Source organism: Bacillus rossius, chromosome 14 (assembly GCF_032445375.1).
Source record: "Bacillus rossius redtenbacheri isolate Brsri chromosome 14, Brsri_v3, whole genome shotgun sequence".
NCBI classification, from domain to species: Eukaryota; Metazoa; Arthropoda; class Insecta; order Phasmatodea; family Bacillidae; genus Bacillus; species Bacillus rossius.
This window is the reverse complement of record NC_086341.1, coordinates 44,218,924-44,241,235: the sequence shown is the minus strand read 5'-3', so window position 1 is coordinate 44,241,235 and position 22,312 is coordinate 44,218,924. Positions and strand designations below refer to the sequence as shown.

At 35.6% G+C, this 22,312-nt stretch overlaps 1 protein-coding gene and 1 long non-coding RNA gene across 2 annotated transcripts in view; one reads left to right on the top strand and one right to left on the bottom strand.

The window, feature by feature from the left end:
* Positions 1-22,312, top strand: part of LOC134538792 (dual oxidase maturation factor 1-like) — a 112,793-nt gene that overhangs the window by 23,371 nt on the left and 67,110 nt on the right. The window lies entirely within an intron of this gene.
* Positions 10,808-21,341, bottom strand: LOC134538844 (uncharacterized). The gene is made up of 3 exons (XR_010076223.1): positions 21,154-21,341; positions 16,486-16,648; positions 10,808-10,916 (listed from the first exon to the last, which is right to left on the bottom strand). It is a non-coding gene; the product is annotated as an uncharacterized LOC134538844 (long non-coding RNA).

Below are 22,312 nucleotides of genomic sequence, written 5' to 3'. Positions count from 1 at the left end.
GCCCGTGGCCCGACCCACGCTCATGGATGGCAAGGGATGCTAAAAACAAGCTTTTTTCGTTCATGTACACACGTCGGGAATAGCGACCGTGAAAACATACAAGAGCGAACGGTAGCCATCACCCCCCCTCCCCCGGGTGACAGAGGAAGAGACCGGAAAAATTCGCGATTTCAATGACCTGTAGGATAGACTCCATGAACCTCTATGCATGCGGGAAAATTACATCTGCTCATTGGCTACTGACTCGTGATACCTGTTAACTGGGACGCTAGTGATTCGATACTTCTTTTGTTGAAGGTGTTTCATTGGCCGAGTGTCATTCAGATAAACTGTGACCCAATCACCGATGCAGTAAAAAGGCAAACTTTTTTGGATTCTAGACTATCGCGTAATGAATCAGCGAATTTTTCAGGTCTCTACTTATGGATAGAGACCTGCAAAATTCGCGGATTCATTCGGTGATAGGCTAGAATTCAAACACATATACCTCTTAGATAATTTTGCTATTGGCTTACTGTTCATCTGGACGAACCTCAACCAGTTATAAACCCTCAACCGAAGAAGGATCGAATCACAGACAAACCAGCTGAGACGACTTACAAGTGGGCAGCCGATGAACGAACTTGCGTTATATGCCCGAGTGTACAGGGGTCTGTGCAGTCTATCCTGAAGGCCATCGTAACCGCGAATTTTGCAGGTCTCTACTTGCGGCAGTCTGGTAGCTCGGTGAGTGGGGCTCGCGGTGACGCACGAGGAGGGTTGAAGAGGGGAGAGAGGGGGGTGGTCGCACCGCCCGCGGCGGGAGCGATGTGGACAGCCTTGGCTGCAGCCTTGCCTCGGGGCGCGTGTGCCGCCGAGTCCTTCCTGGACGGGAAGCCTTCCATTCACAGACGAGAGAGCCAAAACCCGAAGTTACCCGAAGTTCCCCGAAGTTCATGCTCGCTTATTTCTTTCCGTACCACCACAGGTGTATTTATTTGGGATGTAGCTTACTCATGCGTCATACGCCGTTCTATCTCATTGTATAAACCGGCGTGGCATTAAATTTTGCGGTCGATTAGGATAGGTTAGCTACTTTATAAACACTTTAAAACATCGTCGATGGTTGGTTATATTAGGTAAGTATAGCTACGTTAAAAATACTGTAAAATCATTTTATGGTTGCTTGGCAAATAACTTTTTAATATGTTGCTATCTAGCGCTAGGAAACCGTTTACGTGATTTAACAGTATCTTTAATGTAGCTATCCTAACCAAATCAACCGTCCACAATGTTTTAAAATGCATATAATGTAGCTAACCTAACCTAATTGACCATTAATCATGAGTTACAATGAACAAAAAAAAAACCGAAGATGCGAGATCGGACGTTTGGTTCTCTCGTATGTGAAAAAAAAAGCTTCCCTTCCTGGATACGGCCGGGTTGACCCCGCCTCCGGCCGGCTGCGCTGCTATTGGACACCCACTCCTAGTCGCCTCACCCCCCATTACAGACTCTAGAATCATTTACACCCAAACACAAAAACGTACACACAGACACAAAACAAGAGGTGATGGGCGGCAACACGCGGCCTGGGACTCCTTAGCGAGCCCCTGGTTCGAGGGCACAGACAGACACAGAGAGGCACAGACAGGCACTCGGACAGGGCAGTGAAGACGGTGTCAGTTCCGCGACGCACAGGTCGCAGACTGTGCTGTCCGCACTGGCAACTCATGATCTGAGCCTCCCTCCGTTGACAACACTACGATTTTAAAGTAAATTATAATTTCACCACACGGAATTAAATTTAATTTTTCTTTTTCGGCCACTTGTATTCACCACTGCTTCGCAGTTTTTTTTTTTTTTTTTTTTTTTTAGTAAGACTGTATACAAAAACCACCAAAAACAAAAACTCACAGCAGTCGAATCAGGAGGTTAGGGGTCGCATCACGCGACCTGGGACTCCTTCACGGGCCTCGGGGTTCGATGACAGGTTTCGGCACTCGGCCCCCCTATCCCCGCACTGGCGATGATAAAACCCCGGTCAGTAGGGACCGGAAATATTCGCGGGTTCAATGACCTGCAGGATGAACTCCACAGTTCTACGTATACTCGGTCAAATGTAAACCACACATTGGCTGCTGTCATGCGAGTCATCCCAACGTAGCGGCCTGTGATTCGATAAAGCTTTGGTCGGGTGTTTCTCACTGGCCCAGAGTCATCCAGGTGAGTTGTGAGCCAATAGCAGAGGCAGCACTGAGGTATAACTATTTGTATTTTAGCCTGTCGCGAAATGAATTTGTGAATTTTTCCGGTCTCTTCCTGTCAGTCGGTCGTGACGTCTGCTTGGGGTTACTTCTTTAAATAATTAATCCGTTCATACGTGCGAACATCTCAGCTCTCGGTGTACGGCATTCGGCGGGAGTAAGCACGTGCATGGAACGGAAATGTGTAACCACGGTGCTGCCATCTGTGGCAGATTCCGGGGACCAAAAAGGCAGTAATTTTAATTAAATTGCTAGAGACCGGAAAAATTTACGGATTCCTTTTGCGATAGGCTAGAATCCAAAAACGTTTGCCTTTTTACCGCATCAGTGATTGGGCCACAGTTTATCTGAATGATACTCGGCCAATGAAAAACCTTTAACAAAAGAAGTATCGAATCACTAGCGTCCCAGTTAACAGGTGTCACGAGTCAGTAGCCAATGGATAGATGTCATTTTCCCGCGTGCATAGAGGATCATGGAGTATATCCTACAGGTCACTGAAATCGCGAATTTTTCCGTCTCTACCAAACGGGCAGTATTTTTAATTAAATTCCTCGTCGAAATCCAGGTCCGAAGCAAAGGTTTAGTTTTATTTCTTTCAGGTATTTTTCGTTTTTATCGGAGATGTTTCATTGTATAGTTTAAACATCTCGCTCTTGCAAATCGAATGTTTCGACATTCCACGTAGCTGCTCCGGTAACGAATTTCCAGCGGAGGTTACGTCGAGAAATGTATTTAACAAGACAAATTGCTTATGTATTTATCACGCTCATCATGATTTAAAATAATTCTACATTAAGTTTTGTATACGGGTTTTGTATTATAAGTAGAGACCGGAAAAATTCGCGAGATCATTTCGCGATAGGCTAAAATACAAATACTTACACCTCAATGCAGCCTCTGTTATTAGCTCTCAACTTACCTGGATGACTCTGGGCCAATGAGAAACACCCGACCAAAGCTGTATCGAATCACAGGCTGCAACGTTGGGACGTCAACAGTGGGTGAGATTTGACCGAGTGTACGTAGAACTATGGAGTTCATCCTACAGGTCATTGAACCCGCGAATATTTCCGGTACCTAATTATAAGTGTATTTGCAACGTGAGAACACGTGAATTTGCCCGTTACCGAAGTTAAATTTTACACAGTAAAAATCTGAACGCCTATTAGACTGGAACAAGGTACACCCGCGCCAGCGGTTTCTTCCTTGTGATTGGCGGCCGTCCGTGAGAGAATTCGTTGCCTTATGTGCCTGAGCCACTCAGGACGCGTTTGCTTCCGCACAGAATCACTGTGATTGGTGTTCCGACGGTACCTGGGAGAAACTCGACCCATCACGAAGCCCTGACGATGATACAGTGTTTTAACTCGAATTTAGTCTCGAAAATCGTTTCGCGAAATATGCATTCCTGTAAGTCATTACTTGTGAACGCAAAAAAATTCGCGAATTCATTTCTTGACAGGCTGGAATTCAAATAAGTACGAATGCCTTTGTGATCCTTCTGCCTTTGGCTCACCGTCTATATGGTGTACTCTGGACCATTGAAAAACGCTCAACTGAAGAAGTGTCGTATTACATGTCTAGAGACCGGAAAAATTCGCGATTTTAATGACCTGTAGGATATACTCCATGATCCTCTATGCATGAGGGAAAATGACATCTGCTCATTGCCTACTGACTCGTGATACCTGTTAAATGGGACGCTAGTGATTCGATACTTCTTTTGTTGAATGTTTTTCATTGGCCGAGTGTCATTCAGATAAACTGTTGCCCAATCACTGATGCGGTAAAAAGGCAAACGTATTTTGATTCAAGCGTATCACGAAAGGAATCCGCGATTTTTTCAGGTCTCTACTTATTACTATGGCCATGGAAATTTCGCTAAAAGATCCCGAGAGTAGCTGGAAGTTAAAACACTGTAGCATCGTCTGTGTTTCGTGATTGGGTGAGTTACTTTGAGGTGCATGTCTATTGTTACAACAACCAATCACACTAATTCAGTGTGGAAGCAAACTCGTCCTTAGTGTCTCGTGCAAACAAGGCAACGACTTCTCTCGCAGACGGCCGCCAATTACAAGGAAGAAACCGCTTGTGTGGGTATACCTTGTTGCAGTCTAGTAGGCGTTCAGATTTATTCGCGAAAATTTCCTTTCCCTACCAATCAGGCGTGAGGTCGTTTCCCGAGTCCGACTCAGCCAATAGTATGTCTGCATCATAGGATCCGCCACTACATTTCGCTTTCGCTGTGCTATAGAGATGCATTGAAACTAGGCGAAGGAGAACATGGATAGAAGATCAATGCTGTTTCCCCCCCCCCCCTTCTCCTTTTTGTTTCCATAATCTTAGGTGACCCGCAACTCAAGTGACTTCACACAGTCAGTACGCTTGGCCAGAATGAGGAGGGGGTAGTGGTTCCTGAATGTAGTGGAGGTGGTTTAGTCTGTGTCATCGCCAGAGACTCGGGATTTTCGATAGTTCTTTTGGTCACTAGTTAGACTGCAAACATCTATACCATAGCATTGCTGTCAATATAGGTTACCAATTCTCTCGCAGTCACCTTCTACGACTGAGGGCCTGTCAACAACCAGGTAGGCGAAGAGTGACAGATAGGTAGAGACCGGAAAAATTCGCGGGTTCAATTACCTTCAGTATGGACTCCAATATCCTCTACACACTTGGGCAAATGCCACCTGTACATAGGCCGCTAACTTGTGAGTAGTCTCGACTGGGTGGCCTGTGATTCGACACTTCTATCAGTGAGGGACTCTAATTGGACCTCAGTCCTCCAGATTAACAGTGGACCAATGGCAGAAGCAGCACTAATGTATAAATAATTATTTGAATTTTAGCATAACATGTAATGAACCCTCGAATTTTTCAGGTCTGTACAGATTGGGTCAGGCATTCTTCGCGAATAAATCTGAACGCCCACTAGACTGCAACAAGGTATACTCGCAGCAGCGGTTTCTTCCTTGTGATTGGCGGCCGTCTGCGAGAGAAGCCGTTGCCCTATTTGACCGAGCCACTCAGGACGCGTTTGCTTCCACACTCAATAGCAGTGATTGGTGGTTGAACAAACGACTTGTGCCTGAAAGAAACTCGCTCAATCACGAAACACAGACGGTGCTACAGTTTTTTAACTGTCAGCTAGTCTCGGAATATTTTCGCGAAATATGCATGCCCCTAGTCACAGAATTACATTGACCTACTGAAAACCAGGGTAGACTCTACATAATAATTCAGCACATATTTGGGTGGAGTATACGAATGATTTAGAATTTTAGCTTGACACCAAATGAATCTGTGAAACTACCAAGCCTCTAGTCACCGCATATTCATTGAATAGCAGAGTAGACTTGATGCACTCATATATCTTCTTGACGAATGGGCTACAGCGCTCTGGACACGACCCTGATGACCGTGAGCCAGTTATAATGTAGAAGTAGTGGTTACACAATCAAGTATAACACACGAAATCATGTGACCTTGGTATCGGACAATGAACATTCTGTAAAGCCTTTTATACAAATACTTACAGACAGTTTGAGTCTATTCTGAATTAAATATATCCGCAATATTATTGTGCATCTAGTTATTTAACGTGTCTCAAGTTTTTGAAGTTCAACCAAAGTATTACCAGTGATTTTTGCCACTGTTTTCTGTCAACATAGTTTTTAAACAACTTCATATGGTTTCTAGTGTAATTAAACAAACAGTGTGACAGTTGAGAAATGGGTACAAAATATATTATTTTGACAACTGTCCAACTTGGGACAAGTTGAATGAACACAGACTACACTGAGAAAAAGATTTTGTTGGTGTAAACAATATTTGTTTGGCACAACCAAATCATTTGTTTATATATGAGCAATTAAATATTTTGTTGTTGTGACCAAATCAATTTGTTGAGCAGATTTGTTTGCTCCAAACATTTCATGTTCGGTTGGCCCAACCAAATCTCTATCCTCATCTTACCAAATATTGGGTTGGTTCAACCAAATGTTTGGTTAGTACAACCAAATGGATTGTTACCATTACCAAATATTTTGTTGGTTCAAACAAATGTTTGATTATTCCAACCATATTGCTTATATCATTACCAAATGTTTTGTTGGTTCAACCAAATGTTTGTTTGGTACAACCAAATGGCTTGTTACCATTACCAAATATTTTGTTGGTTCAAACAAATGTTTTATTATTACAACCATATTGTTTATATTGTTACTAAATGTTTTGTTGGTTCAACCAAATGACTTGTTATTACCAAATATTTTGTTGGTTCAAACAAATGTTTTATTATTACAACCATATTGTTTATATTGTTACTAAATGTTTTGTTGGTTCAACCAAATGTTTGATTGGTACAACCAAATGACTTGTTATTACCAAATATTTTTTTGGTTCAAACAAATGTTTGATTATTCCAACCATATTGCTTATATCATTACCAAATATTTTGTTGGTTCAACCAAATGTTTGTTTGTTTGGTTCAATCAAATGGCTCATCATTACCAAATATTTTGTTGGTTCAAACAAATGTTTGATTATTCCAACCATATTGCTTATATCATTACCAAATGTTTTGTTTATGCAACTCAATTGTATCTACTAGACTTTATTAATTAATGGTCACATGCCCAACAACAGCTTCAGCAGTGGGCATTAACAAAAAAATCAAAATTATACATAAAAAAATTATTTTATCGTTCTTTGAAATAAAAATAAATAAAAATTTACGTATTTTGCCCATTAATTATCTAATACACCAAACTCTGTATAACTGAAAACGTGGGATGCACTGTTGTTTAATGTTCATAATGATGACTACAGCATAACATTATCAAAATGACTGTATCCTAAAAGTTGTGATTGAAAATTTAAGACATGATATCAAGATACCAATTAACTTCAAGTACATATTGTTATTAAGTTTATGTAGTTATTTCCGTAATTACTACAATGTACATACTTTAAATTAGTCATTAATGTTCACATAATCTAGTCTTTTTTATTCAAAGCACAGTTATTACCCTGAGCTCAAAATTAGTGGTTTTTGACCCTCTGCCCACTTCACTCTTCCTCTTACCAGTAAGGTCTTAAGTTATCAAAATTACATACTGTCAATTCACACGTAACACATAAGATCCAGCTGATGGTTTTTCAAAATTTTTGGGTTTTAACACCTACCAACGCAAATGCCCAAGATAACATGGTGTTCGAAGGCTTTTGATGTACATCAAAATTAACTTAGGCCTACTTTAATTATTCCCTACTTTCAAAAAACCGTAGGCATATAACCTTTCCCATAAGCCATGAAAATGGGGTTGGGGTGGGAAGGGGGGGGGGGGTGGATAAGACCCCAAATGGCTCGGAAACACTCCAAATTAAAAAAGAATAATTTTTTTAAACTTTTCAAAATTTTGTGGTTTTGAACCCCTCTCCCCACAGTTGTGGGGCCAGTCGACTTTTGGCATATTTCCCACCATAGCCAGACTCATGAATATACAATAAAAATGGTTATTGCCTATAGCAAAAAAGTAGGGTTTATTTGCTCTTATGCCCCCTTTGTCTTTCCTTTTTTTCTGGTCAGTCATAAAATTACTGTATTATCATCTGAGTATAAATTCAAAATTTTAGTTCAACATGAGAATTAGAATTAGGTTATATTGACTTGCAAGATTTTATTACGTAGTTACAATGGCATGTGGTGGAATAATTGTGTGGGTAAGCTGTCGCACCCATTCTCAACCTTAAAATGATTTGAATTTCTAGGTGCAAAATGGGGCTATTTTTGCAGTTTTCCTGGTAGAAGTATAAGATGCTCTTTATTCTAAGTATAAATTTTTGTACCTGTCAAATAACTCCAGCTGCTACAACCAGGAGCAAAATTATTAACTTTTCTGAGACAGAAACTATTAAAGTTATACTGAAATATGAATATAGGGTTGTATATTATGTAACAAAACATACAAATACGCTCACAAAAATATAATACGCAGGCCCGCCTTATCCTTAGTCAGAGCTCCGGCGCTTCAGTTTCAAGTCCTAAAAGCCGATTAGGGGAATGAGATGGAAATTGAGAAACGCTGGAATGTATGTGCGGGGTAAACCTAACGAGTTTTTTTCACATATGTCAAGGAAAAACTTTATATAAACGACTTTAAAATTATAAAATAAAGACAACGTTAACAGAGCTGCCAACCATTACGGATTTTCCGTAATTATTACGGATTTTAACCCCGAATTACGGAATTACGGAACATCGCTAGTTTATTACGGAAACGAGGCTTTGTGCTGCATGGTAACGGAAAAATTTACGTTTCTGCTGTGCGTGTTTCGTGAACGCTGTTTGAATACTTCGCTTGGTTGCTCAAATAACGGAACTAGTAAGTGTGCGCATGTACGATGTACTGTCGAAATAAGTAAATTAATTCTCGTGTTTTCAAATAATAATGGGATGGTATTACGTCCGTTGTACGATACAACTAGTACATATCCTCGGACTTATCGTTTGAAGGCTACTTACATCACGATAATTTTTGTACGGTACTTTGGCTAACCTGTGTTGTATTAATTTATTTCTTGAAAGCCATTTTTTTCATCATAGTGTTTTTGTCCGGTTTTTGTCGTGTCTACAGACGTGAAAATTTTTTTATTTTTTTCGATAGTGTTGTGTTCTTCAGTGCCGGTTGTAGAAATGAAGCGTGTGACAGAATAATGTGCATCTGTGGGAAAAAACACGCAAGACTTCAGAACTTTCCACTTAAATATTCAAAAGAATGGCCATGATTGTCGTTTTCAAATGTTTGAAACGCCACGGTTTTGTAATGTATGCGCGTGTGACTTTTCGATTGCACATGGTGAAAGGGATGACTGTAGACGGCATATTGAATCAAAGAAACATGCAGAACATTTTAAAGCCGTGACTAGCAATAAATCTATATCTTCGTTTTTTCGCTACATCTGAAGAAACGAAAGTAACGAACGCAGTTACTGTTTACAAGTCCTTGTGTTTGTCTTGTTTGTTTACATGACATTTCTTATCGAACCAGGATAAAAGAAGCAAATAAAAAGACAGTTGTTTTAAAGTTTAACTTTGAATACATTGAATTGAAGATTCAAAATATCCAGTAAAATTATTAATATTTCTTACATATTCAGATGATTGTATTGTTCAAATAGATTTTTTTATGTATTAATTTGCATTGTATTCATATTTTTATTTTTATTTTGCATATTATTGTCGTTGTTTTATCTTGTGAGTGTGTTATAATGCCCCAGGAAAAATTTATCGTGCATTATTTACGCGTACTTTTTTCATATACCTAATTGCCATTACTGATGGGTGTGATTTGAGGTTGGCAGCTCTGCGTTAAGGAAACATTTTCTATTTTTTCAAATTTTTACTAAAGCGTACACAAAAATTAACTTGACGAGATTTTTTACATCAGTCGAGATAATTTTTTACACCATTTTAAATTTATATAGTAAAGACAAAAGTTAAACAGTTTCGAAAACGAATTAAAATCAGAACTCAGAACATTGCAAACAACGCAGTGGCCAGGTTGAGAGTCCTGCTTCCTCCTGGACAGCATACGCTGCCGAACTCACAGCTTACCTTGTTGGTACATAGACAGCAGTCGCAGATGAAGTTTACACTGGTTAGCACTTCAAACGAAAACACAAAACAGAATAAAATGGTCATAAAACGGACAGTGTGTTTATTTTAAATACGTGTTGTGGAATGACAACTTGCATTGTACGTTGTACGAATAATATTTGTATTATGTTTGATTGTTTGTTGAACGACACAATGCAACTGCCTGCCGACGCGCGCTAGGGCCAGTTGCTGTGAGAACAGCGCACCTTGCGCGATATTTACCAAAGTAGTCTCACGAAGATACATGAACCCTTCCCCTCCAGTTTACACGTTACCATGAAAACTGGGTGGCACGCTATCTGACGCGCCCGCTACGGTGATCGCATCGCTTCGCAGGGACGCAGGATGTTTCAATTCAATCCATAACGCGCACTGATATTGTTACATTAGCACACGAGATGAGATTACCACATAGCAAAAAATATTACATTATGCCAAGCAACATAACAGGGTAAGCACTGCTTACCTAGCGTCTATTGAATACACGCCAATGCGTAGCTACAAGTGAAGCTAATAAAAGTGAGTAAAAATTTAGTTTTCAACTTGGCAATAAATGTTAGTTATCGATAAAAGGTATAATAAAATATTTTCTTATGTTATCCAAGCTACGTCAACTCTGTAATTGGTATTATTGATGCAATTAGAATTTATCTTAAATATGTACAACTGTTTTGCCATGATCCAGATGCTGCTGCTATGTGGCTATTTACCTTTTATATGTAGGCCTTGTGATGATGCCTACCCGCTGGGGTTCCTACCCCAGGTAGTTGTTTGGCTGCTCTCGGTACCGACGAGGGTTGGGTATACACACACATGCAATGACCTTTTAAAGCCCATGGCTTTTGGAGGGCATGTTGTCAATTTAATTACATAAATAAACTTAAAATTAAATAAATAATCCAGTTATTTTTTTTTAATTTATTAACTAAATACAATATTTATGAATTAAGATCCATTTATAAAAATAAAACTTAATGACATAATGTAGGTTCATTTTCAACATGCGCCTGAAAAAAAAATAGAAATACATATCATTAGACAGTATTACGCTGAAATGTAAGACAAAACACAAATAAGACATTTAGAAGAATATCCCAATTAAGTTATAACATTTTAAAATTAAATATCTTTGATACAGTAATGGACAGTAAATGATTTTTGTTTGGTTTCTAATTCTAAATAGTATATAGCAAGTACATGGTTAAAAAAGTATAAGTAAAAATACTTGATCGACAATTAAGTATATAAAATCATTGACCAGTCAAATAATGATCCAACCTCTGAATGAAATATAATACAGTAGAACCTCGTATTTACATATTTCAAGGGACCAGGAAAAAAATATGTAATAACTGGGAAAATGCAAAATGAGGGAAATGTTCAAATTTTTTTTATCATCTCACTATATGGGAAACTATAAGAAAATATACACCACACTAAATAATATGTCAGAGACGGTTACGTTATTATATATTAACTATAACTTCACTATATCACATAATTAAAATTATAAATATATCCAATATATCCGTTCTTCATTATTGCCGCAAGTTAAACATTAAATTTGCTGTTCTTGTGTAAGAAATGAGACTGTTGAAGCATCTTGATATAGCCACTTGGTCTGCTGAAATTTTGTAACACAATTGATTTTTGAACTTTGTATTTAATTACGTGTTAAAGTTTTATTAATTTCAGATTTTTTGAGAAATAATACTATAAAACGATCGCTACCGCCATCAAAATAATTGTTTACGTTGAGGAATAGAAGTTAAATTGCCATTGCATTGTTTGGATATTCATTGCAGCCATTTGACTTTTCAGAATGTTTCTAATGTGGTAAAACGAATATCGCCGAATATGCACGAAGATGCCATATTTATAGGAAACTCGTATGTTGCTTAAAACGTATTTTAATAATGGAACTGTAATCCGCTCTTTTGTGTATTTAAAACGCAAGTTTTCACCTTTATTTTCATGCATAATACATTTAAGATTAAAGGGGAACGCTAAGAAAAGAACTTATTAATTTTCACATTTACGTCACCATACGTTTGGTTCATAGCCGTATGGTGTACAATAGCATGTGGCACAAAAAATAAAGTATGTTGTTTACAATGGCGAACGAAGCTGTGGTGACCGTACACTCATGCAGTAAATTAGGTAAATATGTAGTTGAGCAGTATTTGCGAAAAAAAATGTTAAAAATCCGAAATTACTTTTATTATATGTTCTTTAAATTCCTCTTTTCATTAAAGCCGGCGGAGATAAGAAATTCCAAATACTTTAGGAGATATCACCGTTCTTAATTTTGCTATAGAAGACCTTTGATACGTTATCAAGATATTCGAGGCCAAAGGTTACAAAATGTTCTTTCTGTAAATATTATGTTTCCTGTGTCAGGCAATATTTTATACAATTAACCGTTCTTGAGATAGGGTTTGAAGAGTCGAGAGAGCTTAGCCACATGCACGATAATGCAAGCTCATCTGCAGAATCCAGTATTCAGTACAATTTATAAAGGGAATTACTCACAAAAATAAGATATTTATTTCCTAATAAATAATAATAATAAAATTTGAAAACATAAATATGTTCCAATTAAATTTTAATCATAATTATATTTTAAGTAGAATAAAATATAAGTGTTTCTTTTAACTGTTTAAATATTTGAATATACACATATTAACATGTTTATCTCTAAAACAAGGGGACCCTAACAAACCTTTAACATAAGTTGGGGCAGATATTACATTAAGACAGGCTTCGTTTTCAAGGCATCACACTCTGTATACAAGCCTATACTTAAGTTACATATGTATCTTTGCAATGATTGACGTTCAATTTTAAGTGTAAAGGATGACTTGTTTTTATATACAATAAATCTACTTCAAAATGTGATAGTGTTGTGCATGGGTTAAAAACTTTAATAACTTCAATTAGGCATTGACCTTTCCTATTTATCGTAAGTTAGGCAGATGTTCCATTGTTGAGACTTGTTTCATTTAAGGTTTGTTAATGATAATATTTTTAATGAGTAATTTAACTTTATATATTGTACTACGTAATGGATTCTACAATTGATCTTGCTTTATTGTAAATATGTCTATCTCGAGAATGGTTGTTTGTATAAAATATTAGCATTGCCCAGGCTGAACACAGAATGAAGGGTCTTTTTTTAAATTGTATGCAGACAGTAACTGCCATCTTAGTTTTAATGTCAAGTATGCAAAATTTCATCAAGAACTGCCCAAATTCGGATTCAAGGGGTAGAAAGAGTGATGTAAAAATGTGAAAGATCTGTGGTAGGTGTTGAGAGGGGGGTAGGAAGGGGTAAGGGGGATGAGAGAATGAGGAAAGTAGTGCACCAAAATCGTGTGTATTGAATTAATTTTTGTTTAAATCAGATGTAGATAATATTGATTTTATTTTTAACATCCAGTGTGCAACATTCTTTTAAACAGGACAAATTATTTCTTTGAAGGGTAGGAAAGAAATATTTTCTCCCTTAATCTCATGTTTTCATCGAACATATTTTCTTCAATAATATGTTGATGATGAATAACTCTTTTATGTACCTCAACTGATTAAAATTACCAAGGAGAAACAAAAATCTACTTTAAAGGATAGTAACGTGAAATAGAAAAAGGTTACGTTAAAGAGTAATTTTTTTTTTAACATCAAGATGAAAAATTTCATCAAGCAGTGAAACATTCTCCTTAAAGGGTTGTGAAAGTGGGAAGGAGTAGTGTTTTTAAGTATCAGGTATAAACTTCCTTTTGTGAAAATCATATGTAGACAGTAATGTACTTCCTCTTTTGAACATGAAGTGTGCAAGATGTTATCACGTCATACCAGCATTATATTTTAAGTAGTGGGAAATGTAGATGGGGTGGTTTTTTTTTTAATCCTCATAGAGAAATTTTTATGGGAGTATATTTTAACTAAATGTAGACTGTTCATAAGATGTTATTACGTCATACCAGCATTATATTTTAAGTAGTGGGAAATGTAGATGGGGTGTTTTTTTTTATCCTCATAGAGAACATTTTATGGGAGTATATTTTAACTAAATGTAGACTGTTCATTTTTCCTTTAAGGTGAACACCAGGCTCGCAAAAATACTACATACTGCTTTAAAGGTAGTGAGGGTAAATAGGGGTGTTTTTTTCGAAATCTCAAGTATCCACTGAGATGGAGATTTTTTTTTAAATCTGACATAGTTTACCTTTAATATTAATTTTAATGATAAGTGTGGAATAGTTCATTAAAAAGTATTAAATTTTAGTTTTAGAGGATGGGAAGAAGGGATGGGTGTATTTTTGTTCATGTAGAAAGTGACCTGCAAGTTTTTACAAATTATTTATAGACTTTAAATTTTCCTTTATTTTTAATGCAAAATGAACAAAATTCCTTCAAGTAGTGTCGATGTATGTTTCGATGGGTGGAAACAGGGGATGGCATAGGCATAACCGAACAATTTTTTTTCCTAAATTATAGGTATGTTGAACAATAACTTTCTTCTTATTTTTAGTATCGTGTGTGCAAATTTTCATCAAAAATAATTTCTCCCTTAAAGTGTGGTAACTAGGAATGTGGGTAGTTTTTCAAAATCTTGCATAGACAGTGAATTTCCTTGTATCTCAAAAGTCAAATATGTAAAATTTCACAGAGTTGAGAACAATGGTAGAAAATTGTATGCTCTACCATATGATGTTGATGTAAACAATATCATAGGGGTTATAAAAAATTTATATCAGTCTTAAGTTTCCTTTGTGGCATTGATAATTAATATGTGTCGTTTTGCACAGCTAAATCTTTAAAAAACAGATAAAATTGCTTGAACATAAGTATGACTAATTTGATGCCCAAGTTTCTAAATATTACATTTCTATGTAATGAAAATACCTATGTTTGTTACAATAATAATGATTTTTTCATTTGGAATTTGTTAATCAACTACTCAAAAATGGTAGTAATGTATTTGAAACATGGAACTACATCCTGAAAATAATGAAAACAATTTTTTGGGATGATCTAATTTTTTTTTAGATTTACCAACCTAAATGTAGAGCTGAATAAATTCTGGAAAGAAAAAAAAAAGAAAAAAAGAAAAAAAAACTAATGTACATGTAATTACCACTGCCAAATAATGAGGTTCAAGTGCTGGAAATTCTTTGTTATTTTCAGTGAATGTCTGAAACATGGTTCAGCCAGGTTGCATGGACTCAAGTCTTTCTTTGTGTAACCTACTCCATAATTGCTTTATACTTACACTGTTATGAAGCCATACCCTTCGTTACCTACCCAAAACTTGAAACTTTTTATACTTGGTCATTCCTTGTTGCACTTGTGAGCCCCCATTGTAGGTGCCTGCAAACTAAAAATTTATGCTAAAAGGTAAACTATTAATTACTATGTAACGTTATTTATGTTAATTCACTCATAACTGCATCACTGGTCGTGAATAAATCTTTTAATCCTTATTTGTCTCCATGTTACTCACAGTGCATATTCTTGCTTACAAATTATATAGGATAAAATATTTAGAGCCAAAATTTTATGAATTTATTTTCTGTCAATTTTTGTTTTCAAAAATATATTTTCTGTTTCTATTGGCCTAAGTGCCTTTTCATGTGCTGTACAAGATATTGTCTACAAGTAAAACCATAAAGGAAATAAAAAGGTAACCCTCGGATTGAAAACCAATAAGCTATAAACTTGTATAAATGTTTTGAAATGTTATATGTAAAATCTCAAGTGCCATAGAATCACATTGGAAACATAAAACATCTTGGGATATAAACATACAAATACATACATATATGTACACACATATACATACAAGAAATTCTCTACAAATCTGATCTTGGGTAATATACACACATTTATAAATTAACATAAATAAATTTAAGTCTTAATATTTTATATGTTGGCTTATGCTTGGGTAGAGATTCCCCAATAAAAATATTGGTTTCACATGTGATACTGGGTCCAATTAGTTTGCAGCTAGGCCTACCTATATTGAGGTCTCACTATGTATCAAGTAAAGACCAAGTATAAAAATGTTTAAAGTTTTGATTAGGTAACACAGAGTATGGATCATAACAGTGTGAGTGTAGTAATTATGGACTTTGTTACACAAAGAAGACTCGAGTCCATGCAACCTTCTGACTGAAACATGTTTCTAACTTTAAAGTTTCCTGGATTCAGTGAAAATCACAAGAAATTTCACACTATGTTCCAGCACTTCAAACATATATTTTGACAAAGGCAGATACATTAACATTTTTTTTCAGAACTTTTTTATATCTTGATTTATGTTGGAAATCTAAAATAATTATCATTCCAAAAATTTATCCTGATATTTTTTGGATGCAATTCAGTACATGTTTGAAAAACACAACAGCCATTTTCCAAATGAAAAAAATCAAAAAATTTGTGAAGGAATTGTGGATATTAAATTGGTTGCAATTATTAAAATTCAGCAAAATTATGTGTAATTCGAGATTTAGTTGTACAAAGTGATTTTATTACTGTAAAAATATTAGGTATGGTACCTTGAATTTGACAACTTACTTCTGGATGAATTTCTGTGTGACTGCCAGTTACTGAGGCATTGAATATGGTGCAGCAGGAAAAAATTACAGAAAAAAGCAGTGATGATATTTGATTTTTTAAGGAAAATCTCTGCATCCACAAAAAAAAAAACTAAACTTTCTTCCTCTGTGCAGAGATTGCCCTGAAAAACAGTAAAAGCCACAAATATAATAAACAACAGATTAAAATAAGTCAAATTTTAGTCATGCAAATTGTCCACATACATATTTGGTATGTCTCTCTGGCTTGTTAAATTTTAATTCTTTTTTTTTTTTTTTTTCAAAAAAATACACATTACTTTACTGTGGGACTCAACATGTCTGTGTGACAAATTGGAAAAAAAATTTGGGACAAATTAATGACCCGATACCAGCCTATAATTAATGACGACAACAAGATCGCATCACTTGCATCATTACCACCCCTACTTTCTAACAGAACAAGCGCAGGAATATGGGGGTTTTATGCGGGGAACTTGTTCTCTGTAACTATAATTTTCGCGGTACCGCCAAATTCACTTGAATCCTACATATTCAAGTGTACTTCTCGATACCGCAAAAATAATTTTCGCGGTATTGTTAAGTTCACTTGAATCCTACCTATTCAATTGTACTTCTCGATACCACAGAAATTATTTCCGCGTATCGTGAAATTCACATGAATCCTACCCATTCAAATATACTTTTTGATGCCGCAAAAATAATTTTCGTGGTATCGCCAAGTTAACTTGAATCCTACCTATTCAATTGTACTTCTCGATATCACACAAATAATTTCTGCGGTATCGTGAAATTCATATGAATCCTACCCATTCAAGTGTATTTCTCGATTCCACAAAAATTATTTCTGCGGTATCAGCAAGTTCACTTGAATCCTACCAATTCAATTGTACTTCTCGATATCACACAAATAATTTCCGCGGTATCGTGAAAGTCACATTAAGCCTACACATTTAAGTGTAATTCTCGATACCACACAAAAAATATGCACTTGTTCAACAAATACTCTAATTCTACATCATTTCCAACTCTTAACACACACTTTCACCTATCAACTATCGTTCTCTACCCTATCTACCATCACCATCAAACAACATTCTCTAATCTGTTCTTCTACTTTTATTTCCACTCACCTGTCTTTTTTATTTCACATTTTCCCTCCATAACATACCACACACCATGACAATTTAACTGCCACCCGTCTTCATTCACAACTACATTGATACCAACCTTTCAACATTTTAACGCCCACAGTGATACCAACATTTACAAATTTTTCATTGGTAAAGAACACTATTCCCTTCAAATTTAAGTATTAAATACACATATTTAAAACTACTACAATAAACCACTCCCGCTTTAACTTCCAAAACTACCCCTAACATCACAAATCACCAACAAACACGCATATAGTAAAACAATTACGTACATCCAGTTATACCAACTCTATAACTCTCATATTTTATACTAACACCTTTGTCCTACTAATATTACATCATTATTTTCCCCTCCGGTTTTCTCAACCAATAAGAAATCTGGTATCGAGAAGTTCAATTGAACCCAAAATTTTTTTCATATATTTAATCTAAGTAGCTAAACACAAGCAAGTTTATAATATATATTACTATATATATTAAAACCTATTTTTATATATGTTTGCATGTCAAACACATAAAACATTAAAGTAACATAGAACACTTTACCTAAAAAAAAAAACCATTCAAACTATTGTAGAGTATTTTTAAAGTAGCTAACCAAACCTAACTGGCCATATTCGTAATGTAACAGTATTTGGAATACCTAACATAGCCATACTTTAAAATGGCCAATTACTGGTAAACTACTTCAAGTAACCCAAGACACCCTTAAGTAATGATTGGCAAGCAAGGACAGGCAGTAAAAAATTAGCATTGTGAAATTTTTTACATTAATGTAGCTCTCCTTTTACAATATTTTAAACAACTAATGAGCTAAACTAATAAACCGCTTAATACGTAAACTAGCACATCTAAAAACAACATGAAATACACTAATGCTGTTTTATGAAACTATCAAAGATAATTCAGAGAACTCAAAAATATTTTTTTTTATAAATTTAAATTTTTGTTAATACCAGATAAGTGAAGATTTAAGATAAAATATTTACTGGTAAATATTCTCTTATCTGGAGGATAGCACTGTTCAAGTATTAAGTAGCTGACAGTTTCAATGGTTTGATTGTTATGTACAATAGAGGTAAATGTTTCGTATTGCATATCCAAGTTAACCCTGTGATCCTGATGCAATGATCCTGGGGCCTATTCCACCAATAAACTTTGCAACTTTTCAATTTGCACTTTGCATATAACTGAAATGTGTTCCACCAAAATTTTTAACCTCTTTGCATTCCTACAGCCAGTCTGCAAAGTCTTTGCATTATTTTATTCATTGTTTACATTACTGTTGCCTAGTTTGTAGTTTATAGAGTGCATGATGATTAAGAAAATAGAAGTTGTGCATAAAAAATTAGCAGTATTAGAACTTATAAAAAAAAAGATATATTATTTGCAAGTTTCTCGAGTAGGTACAGTAACACAGAAACAAAACGTGAAGGAATGGACTGACGTTCTTTTAAAAGCACAATGAATATCATTGTCAATCATGAAATTTATTCATAATCTGTACACTTTCCTTACTGGAACTCTGTCATCTTCATCAGCTTCATCACTTGAATGCAATAAAATACGCCTCATTTTCCTTCTTTTACTTTTGTAGGTTATGTGTTTATGTTACTGCCTATGTTTTCATTTCTCTCAACCACATTAAATTAAATAATTACTTAGATGCTAAATTTATAACAAACAACACTTTTAACCACCCCAAACAAATTAATTAAATAAGATCACACAATAAAAACTTAAACTGCAAAAGCAAAATGATATTTGCAAAACCTCTGAAAACTTTGCAAATATTGTTAGATGAGTTACGCAGGGAGAGATTATTGTGAAACAGAAACACGTTCAAAAGTGCAAAGTCTTTGCACTTTTCGCTTTGCACTTTTCAATTTTTGCTTTACGAATTCTAATTTTCGTGGAACAGAAGTAAGAAAGAAAAGTGGAAAGTGCAAAGTTGCAAAGTTTATTGGTGGAATAGGCCCCTGATGGCATGATCCTGTACACCTGATCCTGTGGTACATGATGCTTATTTTTTAGCAGTGTGGAGGCGCGTAACATCTACGCTTTTCGCGCCATAGCGCGAAACCTGACGTAATTTATCTTATTCGTAACTTATTTTTTACATCAGGTTTCACGCGAAACACCTCCCCACTGCTGAAAAAAGCATCATGAATTACAGGATCAAATGTGCAGAATCATGCCTCAGGATCAAAGGTATATCTGAGAACACCTGGATACGCAATTCGGAACTTTTACCTACATAGAGCAGTTAAGATTCATAATATTTAGCAAAATTAAGGAAAGTATAACTTACAAGTAGAATCACGTACAGATGTGAGAATGAATAGTTTTAAAACATATTTCAATAGACATGCATTAAAAGTTGTCTACTTAGTTCTATGACTTTGTCAGCCCACATCATATAAGATTTAAGCTTAATTCTGAAGGGGACAGAGTTTTCTGAAGAAAAAACTAAATGCTTATTTTTTTAAACCAATATTTGACATTTAAGCGAGTGGTAAGGTCAGAGTTGTGTATTACAAATACAGTGATATGATAATGATTGTTGGTTTTTGTGTCGGCAGCATTAAAATACTTATAAACAGTGTGGATGGTTGATTAGTTTTGCTGCTTGAAATTTTTTTTAAATATTCAAATGGTTGGCAAAGCATTATCAATTAACCTATCCTAACCAACCAATCATTGCAGTGAAATCGAATTATTATTGCTTCAATTTTGTTACTTAATGCACATAACCTCTGAGAAAGATAATTATTAAAAATATTTTAAGCTAATGTCTGACAAGTGAGGCTTCATGCTAATTTTAGTTTTAAATGTGAAAAGTGTATTCACTGTTTTACTTAGATATTTATCAGTAACTATTCTGCGAAAAGGCATTGGAATGCTTCACGTAGTTTAGTAATAATTTACTGAGTTTTTAGGTTAGGTACGTTACAAAGAGTGAATGAGAATGGTTAAGATAGGTTAATTACATTCATACTGTGAAATTATGTGAATGGTTATTTAGGTCAGGTTAGCTACATTAAAATTCTTGGGTAATTATCTGAATTGTTGGTTATTAATTACATATTATAACTACGCCAACCGAAACCTTCACATACCTATATTTTATAGTAATTTTAATATGTCCAAACTAACGTAATCAATAATGTACAAATTTAATAGTTTTAATTTTGCTAAGCAAATGTGAATTCACCCATATTTGCAGTTATTTTTGTATAAAACATATACTAACCACACGTTATAACGGTAAATTGCTGGTTAACTAGTTGTGAAGTATTTTAACGTATTAAACATATTCCAACCACACGTTATAACGGTAAATTGCTGGTTAACTATTTAAAGAATCACACCACAGTTTCACAAAATATTTACCAGCAACTATATAGATAGAAGAGGGGGTGAAATTAATATTTATACAAGAACCGCGCCTAGACAAACAACATAGCCTACATGGAAAATATTTCACTTACCTGCAACAAGTCCAATTAACTGCAAACACCCCAATCTTCCAAAATTATCTTGGTTTACTCATCAACCATTTTTTAGATCAGCACTTGCTCACATACAAACGGAAACGAGGAAATAAATAACCTGATGCCCACAATATTCAATTTCCAGCACCATCACGGAGTTGCTTCAATAACAATAAAACGGCATAGCCAACAAAATAAAAACCGGAAAGTAGTGTCGCCAACCAAATGGTTTAGTTGCGCTAACAAAATATTTTGTTGGCGCTACAAAATATTCGTTTAAAATGTTATAATTTAAGCAAACATGCTGTTTGTTTAGAAAAATAATACTGATTTGTTTGACTGAACCAAATATCTGTTTGAAGTGTTGTACCAAACAAATAACTGCTTGGTGCAACAAATAATTTTTAAACAAATAATTTGGTTTAGAGAACATGTGTAGTTTGTTTGGAACATTTTACGTTTAGTAAGGTCAAATAAACGATTGGTAGGATCAAATAAATATTGTTTGAACGAAACAACCATCATAGAACATGTATAGTTTGTTTGGAACATTTTACGTTTAGTACGGTCAAATAAACGATTGGTAGGATCAAATAAATATTGTTTGAACGAAACAACCATCATGCAAACAAATATATTTTGTTCATTGAACCAATCCTTTTTCTCAGTGTATAGTTACAGGGCAGCGGTCACTCTGATGACATCACCCGGAGTGAATAATGACAAGAGAAGGGAGGAATCCTGAAGGTTGTGGAGTGGGTAGTCAGAGGGAAGCAGCAACTTAGATGACATCACAGGGAGTCTGTGACTCTGTCGTGGAGAGAGATTGGAAATTTGGAAGGAATTGGAGAAGGTAGTTAGAGGTCAGAAGCCATTTAGATGGTGTCCCCGGAGTCTGTCACTCTGTCAAGTATGGAGATCGGGAATTTGGCAGACAGGAAATTAAATCTACTGGAGTCAGTAACCTGGCAAAGAGGGGAGATAGGAAATTTTGAAGGAGTTAGAGGCTTAGATAACGACTTCTGGATTCAGTACCCTGGCAAGAAAGAAGACAGAAAAGGTTGAATGTGTTGGAGAAGGTAGTCAGAAGGCAGTTGCCACAGATATGAGTCCGTGATCCTGGCAAGAGGGGCGACAGGAATTTTGAAGGTGTCGG